The following is a 21,688-nucleotide window of genomic DNA, read 5'->3' on the forward strand; positions in this document are numbered from 1 at the left end:
GATTATGACACAGATATTTATCCCAGATAATAAGAGATGAGTGTGTGTCCTAGACTTGGATGTTCACCAGAGTGAAACTGTTTTTATTTTTCCTAGATCCTATTTTGGAGAGAGTATTTCACAATCTTATATCACATTTAAAAACAATCTTAAAGGTTTTACTTATTACTAGTGGAGATAATAATCATAGAAGTTATCAGTAATTAAAAATATTTTTCTCAATAAAATTAAACTATGCTCCAAAATCTCTTGGCAGGCTCTGAAATATAACAAAGAAACTTTGTTCATTATAATGCATTTATAAAAATAGAAACTTAATTAATCCCATAGAAATAGGATCGTATTTTAAATCTGCTATTTCAACCTGTACTATTTAGACCAGGGTGCCACAGATACACAATGTAAAATCAGAAGAATCAACCAAGTACAAAGTGCAAATATCAAGAAGGCAGATGACACGTCCCTTCACTTCTCTCCACCCAGAACAATGTCTAATGAATAGAATGGCTGTTTATAAAGTACTTAAGAAATGAATGAATACTCTACAAACATATTAATAGGCTTTTCACGCAGAATAGAGAATTAGATGTAGGGAGTTAAAAATTGTTAAGACCCTCTCCCAATATTAAATTATTCCACCAGATCTAAAGCCATCTCAAGAATCCTGAACTAATCTACATTGGGGAGAGAGACAGAGACAGAGAGAGACTCCATCACAACTTCTCATTCTTATCTCAGGGGCAGAGAACAGATGTTATTCATTGTGGAATACATTGTTCTCCTCACAGCACACATGCACATATATAGACTGTAATAATACTTACTGTGTTATAAAATAAAAAAGGGCAACAGAAAATATTCCTAGACCTAAATACTCCCTATGGAAACCTGCCCCATTTCTCTCTTTTCCTTTCTAGCAAAACTCTTCAAAATACCTGCCTATATTCACAGCACAGTGTGTGGCATATAATAGGACTCGATAAATATTTGTTCAATAAATGAATGAAGAACAGTACCATATTTAAGATGTAGTATCATTATATTCCATGTTTTGGTTTATCACTACCCTAACTTAACTTACATATTCAATATAAATGTTTCGACATCTACCACATATGGTGGCAATATTCTGAGCTAAGTGCTGTTTGTGTATGGTTGTGCATGTGATGTGTGCCCATGTGCACACATGTGCGCACATACGTGCACACCACATGCACACATGTACATATGGATGTGTAGGGAAAAAGAGTATATCCTACCATTGCAGCCCTCAAAGATCTTAATAGCTTATATGTACAAAATTTAACTACAACACAAGGTAGTCTGGTAAATGCAACAGACATATTTATTTGTTCCTTCCACATATATTTGTTAAGTATTTCCAAAGAGCCTGCACGAAGAAAAGCAACAGAGAGTAGACAGAAATAAAAAGCAAAGCAAGACCATAGGGGTTAAGTGGCAGTATTCTAGATATATTTAAGAGTTGTATCAGTAGCAGGTTGAACTGGACTTAAGAAAGTTAATAATAGACAAGAAAAGAAAGAGGATTTTAGTACATTTAGAAAAATAGGAAGAAATAAAAATGTAATAGGTAACATTGCTAAGCAAAAGCACCTGAAAAAGTGCAGGCAGTAAAATATCCCATGTAAAGAAGCATTTGCTTCAGTCACTCCCTAGAGAAGAAAGATATTTTTGTTCTGAATACATAGTATGCAGCAAAGACACAGACTCCAGAAAATTTATTTCAGGCATGAGGGGGGAAAAAAGCCAAATACCAAGAAAAATATGTTCCAGACTATGATGATCAGATCAAATCATATTTTTACGAAATACTATGTGGGAGCATCCTGTATGGCTTTTTATCCTAAATTTTTTTAAGACCAAACTAGCCAAGTTTTCATATGGAATTTTTGCCCTGTTTTGAGTCTATAATGGTAGATATTATAGAATTGTCAAAAGAGGTTAACTTCAATTTTAGACCACTTACATTTTTATGCATTTTAAAAATCACTCAACAGGAATATCTAACATTAACTCTGTAAAGCTTTTCACTTTGAAAAAAGTGTTAGATATCTTGTAAAACTACACGGTTTATTATTTGTGACTCTAATAGAAATGCTGTGAGGCATGTTTGTTTGCCTGTTTAAGTGATAAATAAAATGTGTCCTAATGTGGTAACCATATGGGCCTCAGAAATTACCTGCTGTTCAAATGCTTCTGAATGTTTTATTTAGATCAATATTTATGTTTCAAAATAAATATGCAGATAATTATCAAGACAACGAATCGGTTCAAAATTAACTAAAACATTCAGAGAAAAAAAATGTAAAGAAATGGTATATCCTCTTTTCAAGTACACGGACAAATGTTAGCAAGCTCTGAGAAACTGTTCAACTTGGGCTTTGGCTCCTCCTAATTCACCTGAGCCCTGATGTGATTGCATCGGTTTGCTGTGATGTCTGCAATGCTTGTACTATCTTCAGAACACACCCTCAAATTCATTATGTATTAAAAGAAAAGAAATAGAGAGGGAGGGAAGGAGGGAGGGAGAGACAGACTGAGAGAGATAGAGGGACTGAAGGAGGAAGGGGGAGAGGGAGGGAAGGAGGAAAGGGGAGAGGGTAGAAAACAGAAAGAAAGAAAAAAGAAAAAAAACAAAACAGCCCTTCTCTGCAGTGAGGAAGGATTAGGATGGGCTGGTCCTAACAGACACAGAGTGGGCTCAGAAGCAGAACACCTATAAATTCACATTTTATTAGCCTGGTTCACATCCTGCTCGACTCCTCTCTCACCCCGCAAGAGAAAATTCCTGTTTACATGTACAATCTCCTTGGGACCATGGAGGAGTATGAATTGTGCTCTATGAAAAGAACTGCAGTCATATGTGGGGAAAGTAAGCTTAATATGACCTGTGAGGGCTGTACATCTCCTCATCTAAATTCCTCTTAAGAGATCTACCAGCATCAGTCCAGTGAATTCAAACAGGAACCTCCTGTGAGCATCAGTTACTTTCAAAAGTTCTACAGTTAATAAACCAATAAAACTGACAGTTGTGTATGAGTGACATTCTTATTTTTAAAAATAAAGATAGACTAGCATGACTAGAGAATAAAGATAGCTCTATATTCTTAATGAAGCTGGATCTTAGAAACATATACTGAGGGATTTTTTAATCTGTTTTGCTATATAAGCAAATATTCCTATTCATAGGAGTTCTATTCTATAGGAGACTGAAATTAAATGACTTTTCAAAGTAACCTAAAAGAAAAAATAACATGACGCACAAAGAATCATAGCTGTCAAAATGTTCTATCCAATCTGTTACCCATGGTAAAGATTCTGAGAATTAGTTACAAAAATATGAGGTTCTTAAAGATGCATTGGTGGAATTCAAATAAGATGTCACAAATATATCATGCAACTCTATCTCTAGTTGCTTCACTTCATGTTTCAGGTAAACTGTTTTCTTCGAATCACCCTCTACTGACATGAGAAGCCTTAAGAACAGCAAACCATAAGGACAGGGGTAGGAATCTGAAGATGGTTCAAAAGTGAATTTTCTAAAGCCAGTTTTGAAGAGCTTTAAAGAAAATAACAGGCAGTCACCTTACACTGTTTACATTTGATGTGATTTTAAGGCAGAAGGGTTTAGAGTACTTGACATCTTTAAATCTCTTCTAGCACTTATTATTTTATTTATTTCATTAATGAATATATAGCTTGCCTTGTTCCAAAAGTACTTGCAGTTGCTTAGAAAACTCCAAATGGTAAAATAACATTTTAAATTAGGGAAACCAGGGAATAGACAAAATGAGGCTCATATATTATGAAAAAGCCAGAGAGTAAGAACTCAGAAACTATATGTACATTTCTGCAAAGGAATTAAAGGTGGACCATAAATTCAGTTCCAAATCCTCTATCAGACAAACTGAAGTGAGAAATATGATCAGTTATATTATCATCATGCGTAAGATAAAAAACATATCAGCTATCACAGAGAAACACACATTTTCCTACACTGAAGTCCACACAAAATTCTCCCACAGTTCCTCTTACAGGGAAGACTGAGGAACTTTAGAAACATCATCCTCAGTAATATCACTACATCACATCAGAGCTGTTTTTCTTACTGTGGCTGCCCTACCATGTTCGCAGGAAATTCACGCCAAAGCACAATATCATAAGCGTGGTTTCAAAGGATTGCCAAAACCACACGATCTATGCACACAGTTTCTGTTTGTCTCATTTTATCCAGGGGTAAATTTGAATGCTATTTAGCACACTAGATGAACTAAAATCCTTCAGGCAATCTTTTTGAATATCACTTTTCAAAAACCAAGTTGTGATAAGGGTTATAGTCTCTGACAATATCCTGGAGTATAGGGATTGTATATGGATGATCCTGATTGACAGTTTGTCCAATCCTGTTCCAAAATCTCTTCTATCGGAAAATACAAGATACTAGTCTGAATCATTTTCCAGCCCAACTCCACTGATAAGTATACAAAGGCAATATCTTCAGTTAAGGCTAATATTATTTTAGGAAATAATTCTGGTTGTGCTACAGATACATTGTAATGCAGTACATGTAACACTAGAATTTTAACTCCTCAAAAGTGGGGATCTTTGTTCATTTTCTTTAATGCTATCTTCTCAGTGACTAGAAATAGCATTGGGCATATAGTTGATACTCAACAAGAATATTTTTTGTTGTAAGTATTCGCTAGAAAAATGATAATAATAAAACTCCGAAGAATCTGTGGTGATTAATAATTGAACTACATTTTTTATTCACAAAGCCTATATTTACATTTAATAAATAGTAGTATGTGACATCTTTACTGTCTACAGATAATGCTTTATGAATATTTGGACTCAAGCATGCCTTATGCTAACTTGAATGTAACCCAGGGACCCATGATCCATAGCTGGTAAGCACTGGATAAGAGTGTTGCTTCTATTATTTGGACCTTAAAATGTTATCAGAGGATTCCTCAAATTTCCCACCAAAGCTGTAGAAAAATGATGTGGTTAAAACGAGTGTGAGTGGGTTACAACCTCCGCAGACCTATATCTCAATTATGGTTCCACCATTTTCTAGCTGAATGGCCTTAGGAAATGCAATTTGCTTCTCTGGAGTCTCTGAAAAGAGTATAATTATATATGCATCAACCAAGTGTTGTGTGGAAAAAAGAATTGCTATATATAAAGAGTTTCACACATAATAAGAGTTATTTGGTAAAGTGTTCCTGTCTTTCCAACAGATGTTAGATGGATATCAAAAATTAATTCATAAGACCGCTCTTGTTTCCTTATTAGAAATTCATTTCATTAGCATCTTTTGCTGTTCTCTACAGCAAGAGGATCTAAAACCAGAACATTTGAAATCACTGTCTGATTTGCCAGGGGATTTTGTATGAACTCTGACTCTTACGGCGTTAAGATTCAGACTCCAAGTAAATTTAATCTCTGGATTTCTCTTACAGTGTTCATGAAACTCCTCCTATAATCAATGCTCTGAACTTAAAGGTATAAAACAAAGGAAAAATTAATAAAAGATAAAAGATTTTCTATAGTTCTCACATTTTTCCATAAATGTTATTCACTTAGTGACCTACTTCCATACCAGACCAGAAGGACAAATAGTATCCTTGACGTTTCCTAGTAAAATACTGACAATCAACATGACACTAACAAATGAGCATTGCCATTGGTTTTTACCTAATATTTTGTTTAGGGTCACCCAAAAGAAAATCTAAGTTATCAGTGACCCATTAGTGTATCTGTATAACAGGGATTACAAGGATCTCTTTCATCTTTTCCTTTTCTTGCAGCACCAGACAATAGTCTTTTTATTGTGGTTATTACCGACATTAATGCAAATATTTCTGACAAGTGGAAAATCTCCTTGTAATTAAATTTCTGTTGAACCTTAATGTTCTGTATTTCCCTAAAGAAAGTCCCTGTTTAACAGATTTCAAGCTGTGATAATAATATTTTCTTCCTATGTTATCAACATTCGTAATCTATTTTCTTTCTTGGATAGCACTCAAAATAGCTGTAAGATTTAAGAAAACTAGAAAAGGTACTTTTTTCAAAGTTTGGGTGAATTGTTCTTGAATATCAATGTAGAGTTTTGGTAGAATGAAGAACAATAGCAAACATAATGTAATAACTTTGAGCTGGAAATTAGTCTCAGCAAATGTTATAGTCTAGAAACTGCTGACTTTTCAGAGGTGGATGGGGAAGGAAGGGGAGAGGAGAAATTTAAAAAATGGAATTTATATGTGTTTTGAGATCTATATAGCCTTTGTTATTTAAGTTATAACTTTTGAATATGATACATATAAATTCTGAAAATAATCTCATTGAACTCACTTCTGTGTTTTTGTTTTGACTGTTTTACTTAAACAAGAATAGCCTTAGTTTAAATTTGAAGTAGCTAATTAACACATTTGTGGAAATAAAACATAAGCTCCCCCCAGATAACCACATTTGAGCCAACTATGTATGGTAAATTCCTTCATAAATAAGTTCATGACAGATAAAAGTCAGCTTTTTACTTTTTTTCTTTTTTAATTTTATGATAGTCACAGAGAGAGAGAGAGAGAGAGAGAGGCAGAGACACAGGCAGAGGGAGAAGCAGGCTCCATGCACCGGGAGCCCGATGTGGGATTCGGTCCCGTGTCTCCAGGATCGCGCCCTGGGCCAAAGGCAGGCGCCAAACCGCTGTGCCACCCAGGGATCCCCAAAAGTCAGCTTTTTAAATCCTGATATTTCATATTCTAACACATCTATTTTGAGCCTTTTGTACTTTTGTTTGTTTTGTTTTGTTTTGAAAATAGATCCTTTCAAATAAAACCAGTTTTCTTCAATTCCAGCCGAATAACTGATGTCATAAAAAAAAAAAAAATAGGTTACAGTCTGTAAAACATTTATGGAAAAAATTCTGTTGTGTCCTCTGTCCCAATCAATACTTATAAAACATCGATGTGATAATAAAAACTGTTGCCAAAACAACTAAAGCCATAGAAGTTTTGTAAACTTTAGTCTTATCTAGTGTCACTAACCGAACCAAATTTGGCAAGTACTCACACCAACAGGGATGTCTGGTCTCAGACAAAGCTGGGTGGGGAAATGACATTCATTGAGTTCAGGTAAGGAGAAAAATTTAGATATCAAGATTTGTGTTTAACAAATGAAAAGAATGGCCCCAGAGAAGTTAAATGACTTTATCAAAGTGTTAAGCTATTTTGTAATTATACAAGAACAACAATTTAATGAAGGTTATTAACTTCTAGTCCAATAGTCTTTATCCCATACTGTTCTTCAATAGACATCTCTTGCTAGAACATTTTTTTTCTCCTTTTTATGTTCTTTTAAGTAGGCTCCATGCCCAATCTGGGGCTTGAACTCATGACCCTGAGATCAAGAGTCATATGCTCTACTGACCGAGCCAATCAGGTGCCCCTAGAACATTTTTATTCATAGTTGTTTTACAGTTATGTGAATGGAGAATCCAAACTGCCCAGATGGAAATCAAGTTTTATTTTGTTTTTTAAGTACTGGCAATTCTTTCTTCTGCTGCATCTGCAAAACTAAATCACAGTCCCTGCAGAGATAAGCTATCAACTCACTGTGGACGTCAGGAAAATGTATCTGTAGAACATTTGATGAAAGAAGGATTTATAGTTTATCACAAGCCACTTAAATGGCCAAGTGGTAGGATAGTTCAGAGACTTCTGGTTTTCATTAATAGATAAACTTATAAAACTTGCTCCCATTTCAAAGATGAACTGACTATTTGTAATCCTTAAACAAATAAAAATAGCCAGGAAAGAGACTCAGAGGGTCAACAGACTTCAAATGGACCTGCTTGGGTTATTAGCACTTTCACCAACAGATGTGCCCTTCAATGAAGACAGAAAATTTAAGTTCCTGTTAAAGGCACCTTTAAAGTTGAAACAAGAAGCCACACCGTCTTGATCACAAATATTCGGCAAATTTTGCTACCACAATGATTAATAATGGACTTATCAAAGAAATATTTCCATGTACTAACTGCTAATATTTCACTCTGCTAGTTCTCATTCTAGGCTCTTGGTGATCCTCTTTGAAAGCAACACTTTTTTAAATTCCCAATCTGCTAATGCCATCAGAAAGAGAATGTGCCCTCCTAAAGGAAAACTTCATGTGTCCCCAACCAGTTGCATCCAATCAGAAAGCCCAACTCCTAACTTATCAAAACTGAATGATGATCTCCAGCTAAAGTCTTGTTTCTGGTACCATATACCCGTTCCCGGGAATTTTCAAGAACTAATTCCCAGGAGAAAGAAATCATATTCAGCAGTATTCAGCATCCCCTAGTCCTGTGAAGAATTAACGTTCTCTGAAATCCTTTCTCCCTTACCCCTCCTACACGCACACATTCCTTGGTAGGTAGCGTTTAGCGAACTGGAAAAAGATGAGGGACAACTTTTAATGGCAGAAAATTAATCTCTCAGTCGCAGAATTAACCAAGAAATGTGTGGGCCTTCTACAATATGGCTTTACACCAAATGCATGACAATTACTTGTTTCCTAAGTAGTTTGTTTTGTTTTGCAAGAATGTGAAGCTCAAGGTTGCTAATTACAGTCATACCACCTACAATGTAACATCCGGCTACTTAAGTAAGGTTTGGGGCTTCCTTCTTCTCATCAGTAAAACAGGGATAAAAATAGTACCCACTTTTATAAGGTTATCATGTAAGCACAGATGAGATTGTATATATTTACTGCTTAGCATACTGCTCAGTAAACATTAGCATTCTCACTGGATACCTTTATTTTTTCTAAAAAAAAATTTAAACGATATTCCAAATACTGTATTTGGGGGCACATTTACAAATCAGACCCAAGAAAAGAAATGCTCCATGGCTCTCTACATCATGCTTCCTATAATGCATGTTACTTATGTGGCCAAAGTTATAAACACTCTTAGAGTATATGTTCCTGATATTAAATATGCAGTTATGTGGACAAAGCTTGCCACAGAATGGGTATCTAAAAATATATAATGTAACTAAAGGAAATATAAGGGCATGGAGGAAAAAAGGTTAATATATGAAAAGAATGCTTTAAGTCCACTGAACTTTTCAAAAGTAGGACATGGGTTCAGCTCAGTGGTCTAGCAGCCAATGCAAATAAGGTAATGTTATGAAATGAACCACCAAGTTTAAATGGTAGAAACACGGTAGATACTGAGGATAGGAAAAGTGATTTTTTTTTTAGCCAAACACTAGTGATTACTATAATTCTACTAATACATTCAATCCTAATGATAAACTATAAAACTGTCTAAGGACAGCAACAAATAATATAACAGGAATTTATCCGTGGATGAATGAGACGATATTTAGGAAAAGAAACTATCCTGTGGAATTTGAAAAAGCAACATATTATTTCTCAGCACTGTTAACTAGCATATATTTAAATCTAATATTAAAATTATTATATAGCACCATAGTATTTTGATTGCTATGTCTCTCTATTCCTTATAACTGATGTCTAATATGCAACTCATATGCATTTAATCAGTACATTGAGGTAAGGTTTCTAACATTTTTGTAAATTCTGGTTTTAGTCTAGGCATACCACATTATATCATGTTCTTCCAAAGCACTCTCTAAAACAGCAATTTCTGAGAAGTGAATGATTTAGGGATTTCCTTAGAGGAAATCTATTCTTAAATTTTCATCTCTGTCTCTATCTCACTCCAGCTTCGAATTAAAACTGGATTCTTAAATCTAGAATTTACTCTGCCGATGTATAAATGTAGAAGGTACTACTAAAATCCTTAGGAATCTTATTGGCTTTACAATATCAAACAATATGGTTATATTATAACAACATGATAACGTAACCTTGAACATATCTTCTGTATAATATCATACGCAAAAAAGAACTAAGCTAAAAAAGTAAATTATGTATATCCTGAGTGTTACTATTGTAGATAAGTATATCAATAAAACAAGCTATAAATATTTTTCTCTGTAGTTGAAGTCGAGAAATAGAAAAGTAATTTTCCATCATTTTAAATCTAAATTCACATGAGAAATTGTCAATATCTGTGAGTTACTGCATCTAAATTCTCTGTTACCTTAAATAGAACATAACATTGGAGATGTTTACTGAGAATTCATCTTTTCATCACGTAGCTCTTTCTTTAATGCTTGTTTAGGTTTTGACCAATCAGGATAACTTAAGAACATCTCAAAATAGAGATACTGTTCCTTGATCTTTTACTGCCCAAACTCTTCTTTTATTTACTTATTTTGAGTGAGGGGTTTGGAGAAAAGGACTAATCATTGCTAATGAATTTGGTGCTGGTGAAAAATGCCAGATGGGCAGTCAAGAGACTGAAGTTCTTTTATTCACAGGCTACAGCAGAGCATTTTCCCTGTTAAACATTGCTTTCAGATGCAACTTGGAGTACAAAGTTATCTGGCATTCCCAGACCTGTACAATCTCTTCCTCATTAATCAGCATTTTCACATTTCATCAAGTATCATTTCTGATAGGCATATTCCGGCTACACAGAAATCACCATTTCTCATTACTCATTTCTCAGACAGCTTTGCAAAAATAGGGATTTTACATTAGCATTGGCTATTGGCAGGAAGGTTATATAGTGCTGAACGAAAATTAATTTAGGGAAAACACAAAAATATATATGATGATCTGTTTTATTCCTTCAGTTATCTAATTTAGAACAGATTTATGCCAAACTAGTAGATGGTTTTGTATGTACTGAGTCAATCTGCCCAACATAGAGCATTCCTGATTTTAAAAAAATAGAAAATTCATATTGGCTTATAATGGTATTCCCAATTATTATGCCAAGAGAAATGTCCAATTAGAGTGAAATGTCAATGGACATGCCACAATTAATTTTCTATAACTGAAAAAAAAATTTTCTATAACTGTTATTTCTTCAGAATAAACATTTTAATTGTGTCTACAAAGTACTAGTTTCAAAGCCTGAAAGATATGTTTTTATTTTTTTAAAAAACTAAAACCCTCAAGGACTTAGATAACTTGCCTGAGGTTATCCAGATAATAGACAGAAAGAATCATAATAAACTTGAATCTGTATAAACATGAAGTCTATGCCATACTATTTCTCTGTTCTCAATCTGTATCTCTAGACCAGATCTCTAGTCTCATGTGTCCAACTATCTTTGGGATACTTTTCAATTTACTGTATGTCGAAAATTGAATTTAATATTCACTCACTAATCAGCTCCCATTCTATAATTTGTACCAGTTACAAATATTTTTGGAGTCACATTTTTTTTTTATCATTTACAACACTAGTATTCAAGCATTCAATTTTCCGTTTTTTCTACAAAATTCTTTTTGGTTTGTTTCTTTTTTAAGATTTTATTTATTAATGAGAGACCCACACAGAGAGAGAGGCAAAGACACAGGCAGAGGGAGAAGCAGGCTCCATGCAGGCAGCCCAACATGGGACTAGATCCCGGGACTCCAGGATCATGCCCTGGGCTGAAGGCGGCGCTAAACTGCTGAGCCACCCGGGCTGCCCTTCTTTTTGGTTTATAGCAATAATAGCAATAATATTATAGCAATAATATTTCAAGAAAATATTTAAATTACACACCTCTTTAAACACCACGATGTCAAAATACATATGGCAATCAAGACTAGGAGTGCATACTCTAAAATAAAAATTCTCGTATTTGAGTAGAACAATTAAAAGTGATATTTCTCCTTTTCTCAGAATAATATTTAATATTATACCTTTGCAAAAACAAAAAATACCAAGTAGTGTATTCTCTTTCTATTGCCTCTACCCCTATGCTACTACCTCTTCAGGCCCTTGTCATTCAAGTTTGCTACATACTCTGTTCCCCGTCCAACAAGCCATTGCACAAAACTTTATGCACTTGATCTTCTTTAAACAAATATTTTTAAGACTAGATCCTATCTAAAAAATGTCAGCAATTGTTCCAGGCATAAAACATTGCTGGAAAACAAAGACTCTCCATAACCTTGGCTTACCTTCTGTTTCCAGCAGCATCACTCCTGTAGAGTACTTCTCTCCTGCTAGCTATCACAAGTTTCTTACTCCCATTCTTTCTTTATGTCTGAAAAGCTGTTGCCACCTTTAAGTAATCTTTCTCTGAGCATTAGTTAACATGCCAAGTCCTTTGTAAGTCCTTCTCCAAGCCTTACTTTCTGCTTCATACATATCTTAAGAATAAAGTTTATACCACATATTTAAATACTGGTTTACTCAATGCTGTCTTGTATTATTCCCTTTATATTTTTTTGCATGTTTTCTTGAGACCAGGAAATGGGTCTTATTGCCCTTCTCTTGAACATTCAAGAGCATCCAAGAGCATTCAATTTAAAAAGAAAAGCATTCAGTAAATAGGAAAAGATTAATAAAGTCTGATTTGTGGACTGAGAATAAATGCTGCCTTCTATAGCAGAAATTTATTTTAAACACAAAAAAAGTGACTTTTCAAAGATTTCATTAATTTTCTTTCAATTCAAATATCAGCACATTAGAAAATTTAAAAGAAAAGCAAGATTGAATAAAGTGTGAGTTATTAACCTTACTAGGTTAGGTTCTGGATTTGGGAACATTACAGTAATTTCCTATCCAGACAACTTCCATGGTTAAAATATATATATTTTTATATAAATATATACTTATATATTTTAAATTCTGCATCTTTATAAAATGAAACCTAAGTAATTTAACTGGTGTTTGAATGTTGATTAAAATAAATTTAAAATCCTATTATTAAATTTTGCCAGAATCATGCACTCTTAGAGACCCTATGTTACCACTTTAAGTAATTTTTAAAAATATTCACTGCATAATAAAAGCAAATACTGTTCTTATGTATTTAATGCTACTAACTTTATGACAAACTACTGACATTAAGATTTTTAAAAATTTATTGCCAAATATAGGCACTTCTTATATACCTAGCAAGGTTTGCAAAACTAAAAGAAAAGGAAATGAGCATATGAAAACACACAAAAAAAATGAAAAATGAGCCAAAACAAATCTAAGTTTTCACAAATGTTATAAAAAGCATCAAAACCTTATAACTTATTACCCAAATCTCTATTCTGGACTACAAAAATTTTAATAAAGTAATGTATAAAGTAATTAAATAAAAGAGATAAAATGCCTAACATCTATACAAGCAGATAGTTCAACTCTAACTCTATCATTAATAGGTATGTACCTTGGACAAGTTCATTAATATCACTGAACTTCCAGTTCCTTCATCTGAAAAAAAAAAAAAGAAAGAATTCTTATCTGTTAGCATGATGGGAATTAAATGTGGAGGTATATGTGAAGTCTCTAGAAAAGTGAATTGATGCACATGAATCACTGATATTTTTATTGTCTTTACCAGATCAATGAGATTGTAAAACGATCAACGATATAGAACTGGAGTTGACTTTTACTGCTTCAGACTCCCTGTTAGATATTTTTACACACTTTCCTGAACTCATTGTTTAGCTTTGTATGTTTATACTGTACATACAAGAAATATGGGTATCATTTCTATGTTCTCAAGAACATAGCCTCTGTTCCCAGGTTATTCTTCACATGTCTAAGTACACTCCTTGCTTTTTAGTATGGCTTCCTCACCTCACTACATCCTTACCAGGCTCTGGGTTCCTAAGTCCTCAGTGTTTAATTCTCTGGGGTCTTCAGACTTTGCATTTGTTTTCTCTCCAGTATGATAAATGCATCTCCTGGCAGCCCCACTTGGGTCCATTAGAGTTGGAACCCCACTTGACCATTATCCATACAATGTTGTCAGGTTTTATTATCTATACAGCAATTTACCACTTTTTAAGTGACCAACTCAATATAATTTAGAGCTCTTTTTCTCTCTCATCTTCCATGGCAGAGCTATAGGGATTAACAGGCAAAAGAAGAATCATCAGATTCTGTAGATATGTAGGAAGGTGAACATATAATTCATCTCCTAGACATATAGTCATTCTCCTCTCTGTTATAGAAAAATCAATAGTCACTTTGGTATAAGAAACATTGCTTTAATGACAAAAAATCAACAAAGAACCTAAACTATATCACAGTGAACATTAGATTCACCCAGGGAGAGTTATAAAGTGCTTCTGCTTGATCCTAGCCCAAAACAGTTAAATAAGAATCATTTGGGAGCCAGTGTCCTGAAAGAAGGTGAACATGTGCATATCTGCTTACTGAAGCTTTCATGCATTCTTACTGACATGGCCACCAACCTGGCTTCCATCTGAGCAGACTAAGGTTTCAGGTTCTTGGTATCTGAACAGACTTAACAGTTCCTGGGCAATGCCATTATGAATGTGTGTTTTCCGGGCTCTGAGAGAACTCCTTGGCAGTGGCTGTGGCAGATGCTAGGGACAACAGGTAATATAAACTCTGCAAGTTTGATCGACTTTTATTTTAAGACAAAGTGAGTCAAGAAAATGCATTTTGGAAGATTAGTTTAATCCTGTTTTGTTCTTTGTGATAATAAAACCTTATCTTAGAATTGCTGTGAAACTGTTGTGAGTCCCTTTGACTATTTTGAAATTTCAGTAAAGTAGAAAACGAAACCATTTATTTACCAGAGTGATAAAACATGCATGCTTCACATGCAGTCTCTATACAGTTTTTCTTTAAATAGCCTAATGGGTTCTTTAGGTGCAGTTTAAGGAACTGATACCAATTCAAGTTACTTGAGCTGTGTTTATGTTAAGACTTAGTTTCCTTTCTTAAGTACTTTAAACATAGTAGGTTCAGTGGTGCTCAGTGCATCCAGACACTCAATAAATGTTTTTTGTTGATGATAATGATGAAGTTGATTTTAACTTGGGTGTTCCTTCTCTTTACTTAACACCGAATGTCCTACTAAAGATCAGATCACAGGTTGTCTTATCAGTTTTATTTTTTTTCTCAAAATTACGGAATGTAGTTGTTATATAAGTCTATTTCTTCTTCATCTTCATTTTTTTCAATGTCAAATTTTTAAAAGTGGGGGGTGCATTTTCTTAATCTAAACCAAAATCTTCTATCAGTAAGATAGGTAATACACTCTTTTAGGCTCTATGCCTTGTTTTTCTTTTCCTCACTCCCCTGATCTTACTAAATAGCTGCTCTTCTGTTAGAAGCAGTGTTCCCACAGGTAGTGCTATGAAGGGGGGTTTGAGAGTCAGAGGTCAAAGGACTTGCTTTCATGTATGTAGCTCTAACTGTAACCCAATGCATCCCTTTCCCCTGAGCAAAGCATTTGTCTTCTCAGCATGAATTGTCCACATGCAGAGCAGAGTAGGACCCTGCATAAAATGCTGGAAGAACCACATTTGGAGAGTCAAAACTCACACTTAAGATTTAATTGTATTACAACTGATGAGAAAACAAATATTGAACCATGCCAATACGTCATTATATTTTGAAAATTTGAAAATACTACTTAAGTTCCAAAGAATAGATCTCAAAGATCTTACTTGACTACAGATTGCATGCAACAATGAGTTATGCACAGCTAGCTGTTGCAGTGGCTTCCCTATAAAACAAAGAATAGCCAAAAACACTACACAGACCCCTTCCAATCAAAGAGCCTGAGCTTTAAAAGTTAACTTTACTGCCTGATTCTGAAGTTTTCATTTTCCTTGCCAGACAGGTTCAAAAAGAATGTCTGTTTTCATTTCATCAAGCTTAATCCATACATAACATCCTTTCCCACTATTTACTAGACTACAGCTATCAAATGAAGATATGATGTCTGTGTTTGGGTTAGTTACTTTAAATTCTAATGACCATGATGTAATCACTGTAATCAAGAAAAGCTTGTCTGTCTTTAGATTTAGGTCCTTTGCCATTGGCCTGGCACACTTTTGAGCCTTTTCATTAAGCTAACCACAATTTTGCCTAATTTGTAATTATCAGCGAGCCTGCTTTACACAGTCTTGTGGCCCCAAATTAAAGTTTGTTCCATTGGTTTGTTGTGATGGTTGTCGTCCTGGCAAAACACTTTACAAATATTTGGATAAGAAAACCTTATCAGCAGTACATTTTTTACTATACTGATATATGTTTGTGCAATTTTGTGTTTTTTTCAAATTATGCATTTTTTACAATTATAACTCAAGATTCTCCTTTGCCCTAGTAAATGTTTAGAGAAACTTGGACATTTAGAGAGTAGTTAAAAAAAAAAAGATGAAAACTGTAATGAGTATATACATGAATGTAAGATGTTTGTCTTAAAATCTGTGTTTTTTAAATAAGTTTTCATAAATAAAATGGAAATCATACACATTTTCCTAGTATGTAGAAAGTTTAGCTATTATAAAGAAAACCCCATGATGTCCCTATTCTAGGCACCAACTTTCCAAAATTATAAGATTATTCTTTTGCTTGTTCACTAAAAAAGGAAACATAGGATCTTCTTTCTCCTTTTTCCAGAGAAAAATACTTGCTAATGAATTTGGAAATCAAGGGCCATTAAATGATTTTGGTAAATTAACTACACGAGTTGATAAAATTTTGCTACTCAAATCCACTTAAAGCTCATTTAATCAGAGATACCATAGAAAACATTACCGCTTAGCTACTTTCCTGGCATGGCCTTAAGTCAATGAAAATCTGAACTTAGATGCCCCCATACTTATTTTGCACATGTAGCATAGATTTTTTTTCATTCTATTTGTTTGTTTGTTTGTTTATTTATTTATTTATTTATTTATTTATTTATTTATTTATTTATTTATTTATTTATGTCTTCTAGGTTGCAAGGTGAGTAGACCAAATGGAGAAGGAGAGAATGATTTAGTTGCTAAATAACAGACTGGCAAAGACCAGGGATTTTTCAACTAAGGTCTGATAGGCTTCCAGTAGTGTCCTGGGAATGTGATAGAGAGAGGGAGTATTCTTGAACTCCCATGTACCTTTTTTTTTCCCACTTCTTTTAAACTGAAAACTGTGAGGCTGTTTAAATAAGAAAATGAATTATTTTTCTTCCCAGTATGTAAATAAGACTGTGGAAGGACTCTAAACTTACCAGTATCCTGTGATGCCTTTACTCCCCTGCCTCAACAATGCCAGAATAGAGATGGGTGGTCATCACTGACCCCAACAGGACACCATCCAGCAAAATTAAGTAATTAATCTACATTAATTAATCATTAGGTTGGTTGAAATAAATGGATTGCCATGTATATTTTTAAACAATAACCTCTTGGTAAATGCTGCTTCATTTTCCCCAATTAAAGTAAATCATGAAAGCCAACAGAAAGAAAGAGACAGCAGCATTCATTCAGCTTATTTAAACTAAACTCTCTTTAGAACTTGTTTTATACTGGTTTTAATTAAGTAATACTTTAAACACCTGACGTGAATGTCATCAATAGAACTAATTTCAGAAGGGCAACAGTGACATAGGCCCAGGAATAGAAGGGGAACCACAATTTTCCTAGGTGGGAATGGTGAAAACCAAAATAAAATATAACCCAATATGATAGATATAATAGGGTGTTTAGGTTAATAGGTGTGGTACATGTCTATTATAAAAAGTTGTTGTTGAAGCCATGCTTGTTAACCTTTAACCCTAGAGCCTTATTTAGCAGTTAACTTGCTTACCAGCAGGATATCTTTGTGATTTCTTAAGTAGGACTAAGCATAAAGTAGTAAGTCCTGACAGTGTGACAGGAAAGATAGAAAACAATTTCTCATGTTTCCTAGAACATATTTTTTGTGGCAACAAGTTCTTCCAGGAGAATTCTGGTAAACTGAGAAAAAAAATCATGTTTTTAATTTATACTAAGTGACAAGAAAACAACTATATCTGTTTCAACATTATCAAGTTGGAAAATGCAAAATTTTGAAGAACCATAGGCAAAGAAATTCAAAGAACCATGAAATTTAAGTGCATGCTTTTAATCTTTATTAACTTCTAGTAAATGTTCATCTTGTGTTTTTATGTGTGTATACATGCGTGAAATTGAGGTGTAAATTGATATAAATTGCATTTGTGCTTAGATTTTGTTTTCAATTTAAATGAATAAATTTTTTAAATTGACATTTCAGTGATACCCTTGAAAGAAATGGAGCGATTCTTCTCTGACACAAAACCAAGATTCTGATTCTCTGACCTAAGGAGACACAGACGATGTGGGTAACTCGTACAGATTTCTGTGGCGCCACGGGTTATACTTCTTCATCATATCTTCTCTCTTATTCTACTGATCTGTTATTTAATGCCCCATATGTTTAATTTAATTTGTATGTGTTTTTATGTGTTTTACTCCCCCAGATACTGTTATCTCCTTATGGGAATGGATCCCAGCAGCATCCAACACAATGCCTTGTGTATAGTGGCATCTTAAGGAAATATCTGTGGTCTTGGTTTGACTTAACTCTTACATTCTAAGGGTTTTGTGAGGCTATGAAGAAACTAAGAGCGTATGCATGTGTCATTTGCCGGGAAAGGACCTCGAACATCATGAGGAAAGTAATCAGGCAAATACAAGTGAAGAAATCATAGCTGTGTTTGAAGAGGAGGACATTTAGAAGATAATGAAAGGTGAGGCAGAAAATATGGGTTCAGTGGCCATTGTGGGGGCTGAGGTATAGGATTAAAGCACATATTTAGAAATGCAAAAGAGAAAATCATACCACAAATTCCAAAAATTTACCTGTGTTAGCTAAGTTTGATGGGGAACTACAGGAGTCAAAACTAAGTGAAGCCACGTTCCCTTCATCCCAAATGTACCAAACTCCTTTTGCAAATCCCGTTTCTCCAGTTTCTTCTCAAGGCAACTTTTAAACATGCAAGGCTTGTACATTGCAGGTCTGATATAAATATGCCATGAACTTTTTCTGATACCAAGAACATGGATTCTGAGGCTTTTAGACATATTGAACGACTTATCTTTTCACTCCAACTAATTTCTACTCTCTGAATCTAGAAGGCACTCAAAACACAAAATGATTTAATACAAATGATGTAATGCCATGTATATATTTTAGGCTTTTCCTTGCCAAAGTTCCACTTAAAAAAAAAAAGAAAAAAAAAAAAAAAAAAAAAAAAAAAAAAGAAGAAAGAAAGAAAAAGAAATTATTCTCAGAAGACACTGCACGCGATGAAAGCTATTTATATCCCTCCACCACTCCCCCTTTGTCAAAATGAAAACCTCCTCTTAAAAGCTTGTCAACAAATGTCTCAGAGTGGTACAGTAAAGAATCCTTGTTTTTAATGTGTCACAGTTAATAACAATGCTTGCATTTATTGCCTCCATAAAGAACAAATAGTCTCTGATTATGTAAACAAAATCAACATTTGAAGCCTCGGTGTATTTATGTTGTCTTAGGAATATACTAGCAAACCAAGATTATGTGTTGAAGGAGTTGAAGTTACTATAGTTAATTCAAGTCCATTCACCTACAGATTTTGATTAGGTGGAAAAATTAATGTATAATCTTTACTAATTTAAGGACATGGATATACCTTCACAATGGTATGTGAAATTAATTTTATTCTTAAAGGAAACAAAGAAAACATACATGATTCCTCTCAATATTAATCCCCCCAAATTAACAAACTTATTGAAATGAAAACTGTGATATTACAAAGAATTGTAACTAATGAATGAACATAAAAATAGCAAACAGCAACGTTTAAGACATTTGCTGTTCTTATTTTAGAAGATGACTGCACAAAGCCAGCCTAAAGAGGGGGATAAGATTTCACATTTTATTGGCGTTTAGGGAAACTTTATACTCTGTCTCTGGAAAATCAGAAAGGGAAGTGGTTATAAGGAATCCACATAATAATGTATGGGAAAGCCAACTAGAATTTACAAGGGAGGGGACTCTGCTGGTGAATCAAAGAGCTGCCAAGTCACATGTTGCACAATTTATTAATCGTGGGCTGTTCCACCAGCCAGCAGTTTCTCCATTTTCTCCTCATTTATGACTCTATTCCCACTAAGCCAGTAAATTATTTTTGGTGCAAAATATGTGTTATGAGTGAAAACACAACACAGGACAAAATGAGAAGAAAGTAAACATTTGGCAGCTTTCAAAAGCAGGTGGAGTAGGTCCAGACTGTACATTGTCTACATTTTGAGATTTTGATTTTGGCTGGAGAATGGTATTTTGTCGTTAAATGCTGCACAAATCTCAGTTTGGTCTTCAAGGAACAAGGACTCAGCATCGTTTTGAAGTCCAATTACTGGGGATTCACTGGCACGAAGAAATGGTATGTGCCCTTGACCCTGTTCCTGTTTCCCACTGTGATTGTGAGTAAAAGAGGTTTATAGACAACTACTGACAGAAAAGATTTTTCCAACAGCCCTCTTGAAGATTCTCTTTAATCACTTTGAAAAAGGCCAAACACATATGTGTTGCCATTATTATGTTCTACCTGGGTGTGAATTTCTAATTTACAAAAATATAAATCATCTATATAATCTCTTTCTTTGAAAAAAAAGAGACCTTCATGCATGGCTAATATTTTAAGGCATTGCATGTCAAACGCATGAGATTTTCTAAACCTGCATAATATTGGACAGGAGGTTTGCCCTTGGGCTTCTCACCCTAAATGCTACTACCCTCAATCCAAAACTAAGGTACTGCTGACTATGGTAATTTGGGCTAAGTTGATGGTGGAGAGGAAAATTTTAAGAATTTATGTAATATTTGTTTCTCTAAATGTAATGCAATGGATTGAAGAAACAATATCTCCCTTCCAAATTATATCAGATGCCTTTTCCCCATGACAAGCCTGCATGCCATGGTGTTCTACAGCCTCAATTAATCTCCCTGAAAGAGGACTATAGAAAAAGGTACATCCATTTATCCCTATACTCACCAGAAAAATCATATTTTTAAAAGCCTTCCGAATGATCACTATCTGCCTAAGAAAATAACACAGAGTTCATGCAGACAAAGAGCCACAAAGCCATGTACAGCTTCATAGCTGCTTGGCAATTTCAGTGCGTCTCCTCTTGTCTGCTGTGCTCCTGATAGCAAGTACTTGCAGATGTTCTGCAGGCTCCTCCAGTTCCCTCTCCATATCCTTTCGCTCCCCAGGGGGAGGAGTTTGATTCCTCCACCACATAGACTACCTCAAGACCCTTCTGTGTCCCTCCTCTACCTTGATTCACCTTCCCTTCCTCGTGGCTGCTGCGGACTTGTGCAGCTTGCCACAGTGACTGTCTTCATCTCCACTTTAGCTCTCATCCCTTCCTCCTTCTCAAGGAATCCTGCTCTATCCTTATCACTTGTCTTTTTGCTTCTGTGGGATCTCTACTCCTTGTGGATCACTGCACTTTATTTACAAATGTAATCAAATCATCCTTACATACAACACCTCCATTTACCTACTCCCCATTCTCTCCACAAGTTTTTAATATTCCCAGAATCTTAGACTTCCAGATCACTAGAGTTGGAAAGAAACTTGCAAATCTTTATTCTAATTAAATCATGTCACAAATAAACGGAAAAAACCCATGCCTTTGTTAGTCTTCCCTCTATGCACACAATCTTAACAAATCCATTCAGAGGTAATGAATTACTCACAATTATTTTTTCTTAGTCTTGTTCTTTTCTGGCTTTGCTATTTTTGGTAATTGTTTCTTCTCAGAGAATTATTTCCTCCCAATTACCCAG

The 21,688-nt window shown here is 34.5% G+C and overlaps 1 long non-coding RNA gene across 1 annotated transcript; it reads left to right on the forward strand.

Annotated features, from left to right (window-relative positions):
- The first annotated feature begins 3,383 nt into the window (after positions 1-3,383).
- LOC144288318 (uncharacterized) lies at positions 3,384-20,331 on the forward strand. The gene is made up of 4 exons (XR_013356275.1): positions 3,384-3,454; positions 18,104-18,187; positions 18,330-18,599; positions 20,202-20,331. It is a non-coding gene; the product is annotated as an uncharacterized LOC144288318 (long non-coding RNA).
- The last annotated feature ends 1,357 nt before the right edge of the window (positions 20,332-21,688 follow it).

Source organism: Canis aureus, chromosome 18 (assembly GCF_053574225.1).
Source record: "Canis aureus isolate CA01 chromosome 18, VMU_Caureus_v.1.0, whole genome shotgun sequence".
Lineage (NCBI taxonomy): Eukaryota > Metazoa > Chordata > Mammalia > Carnivora > Canidae > Canis > Canis aureus.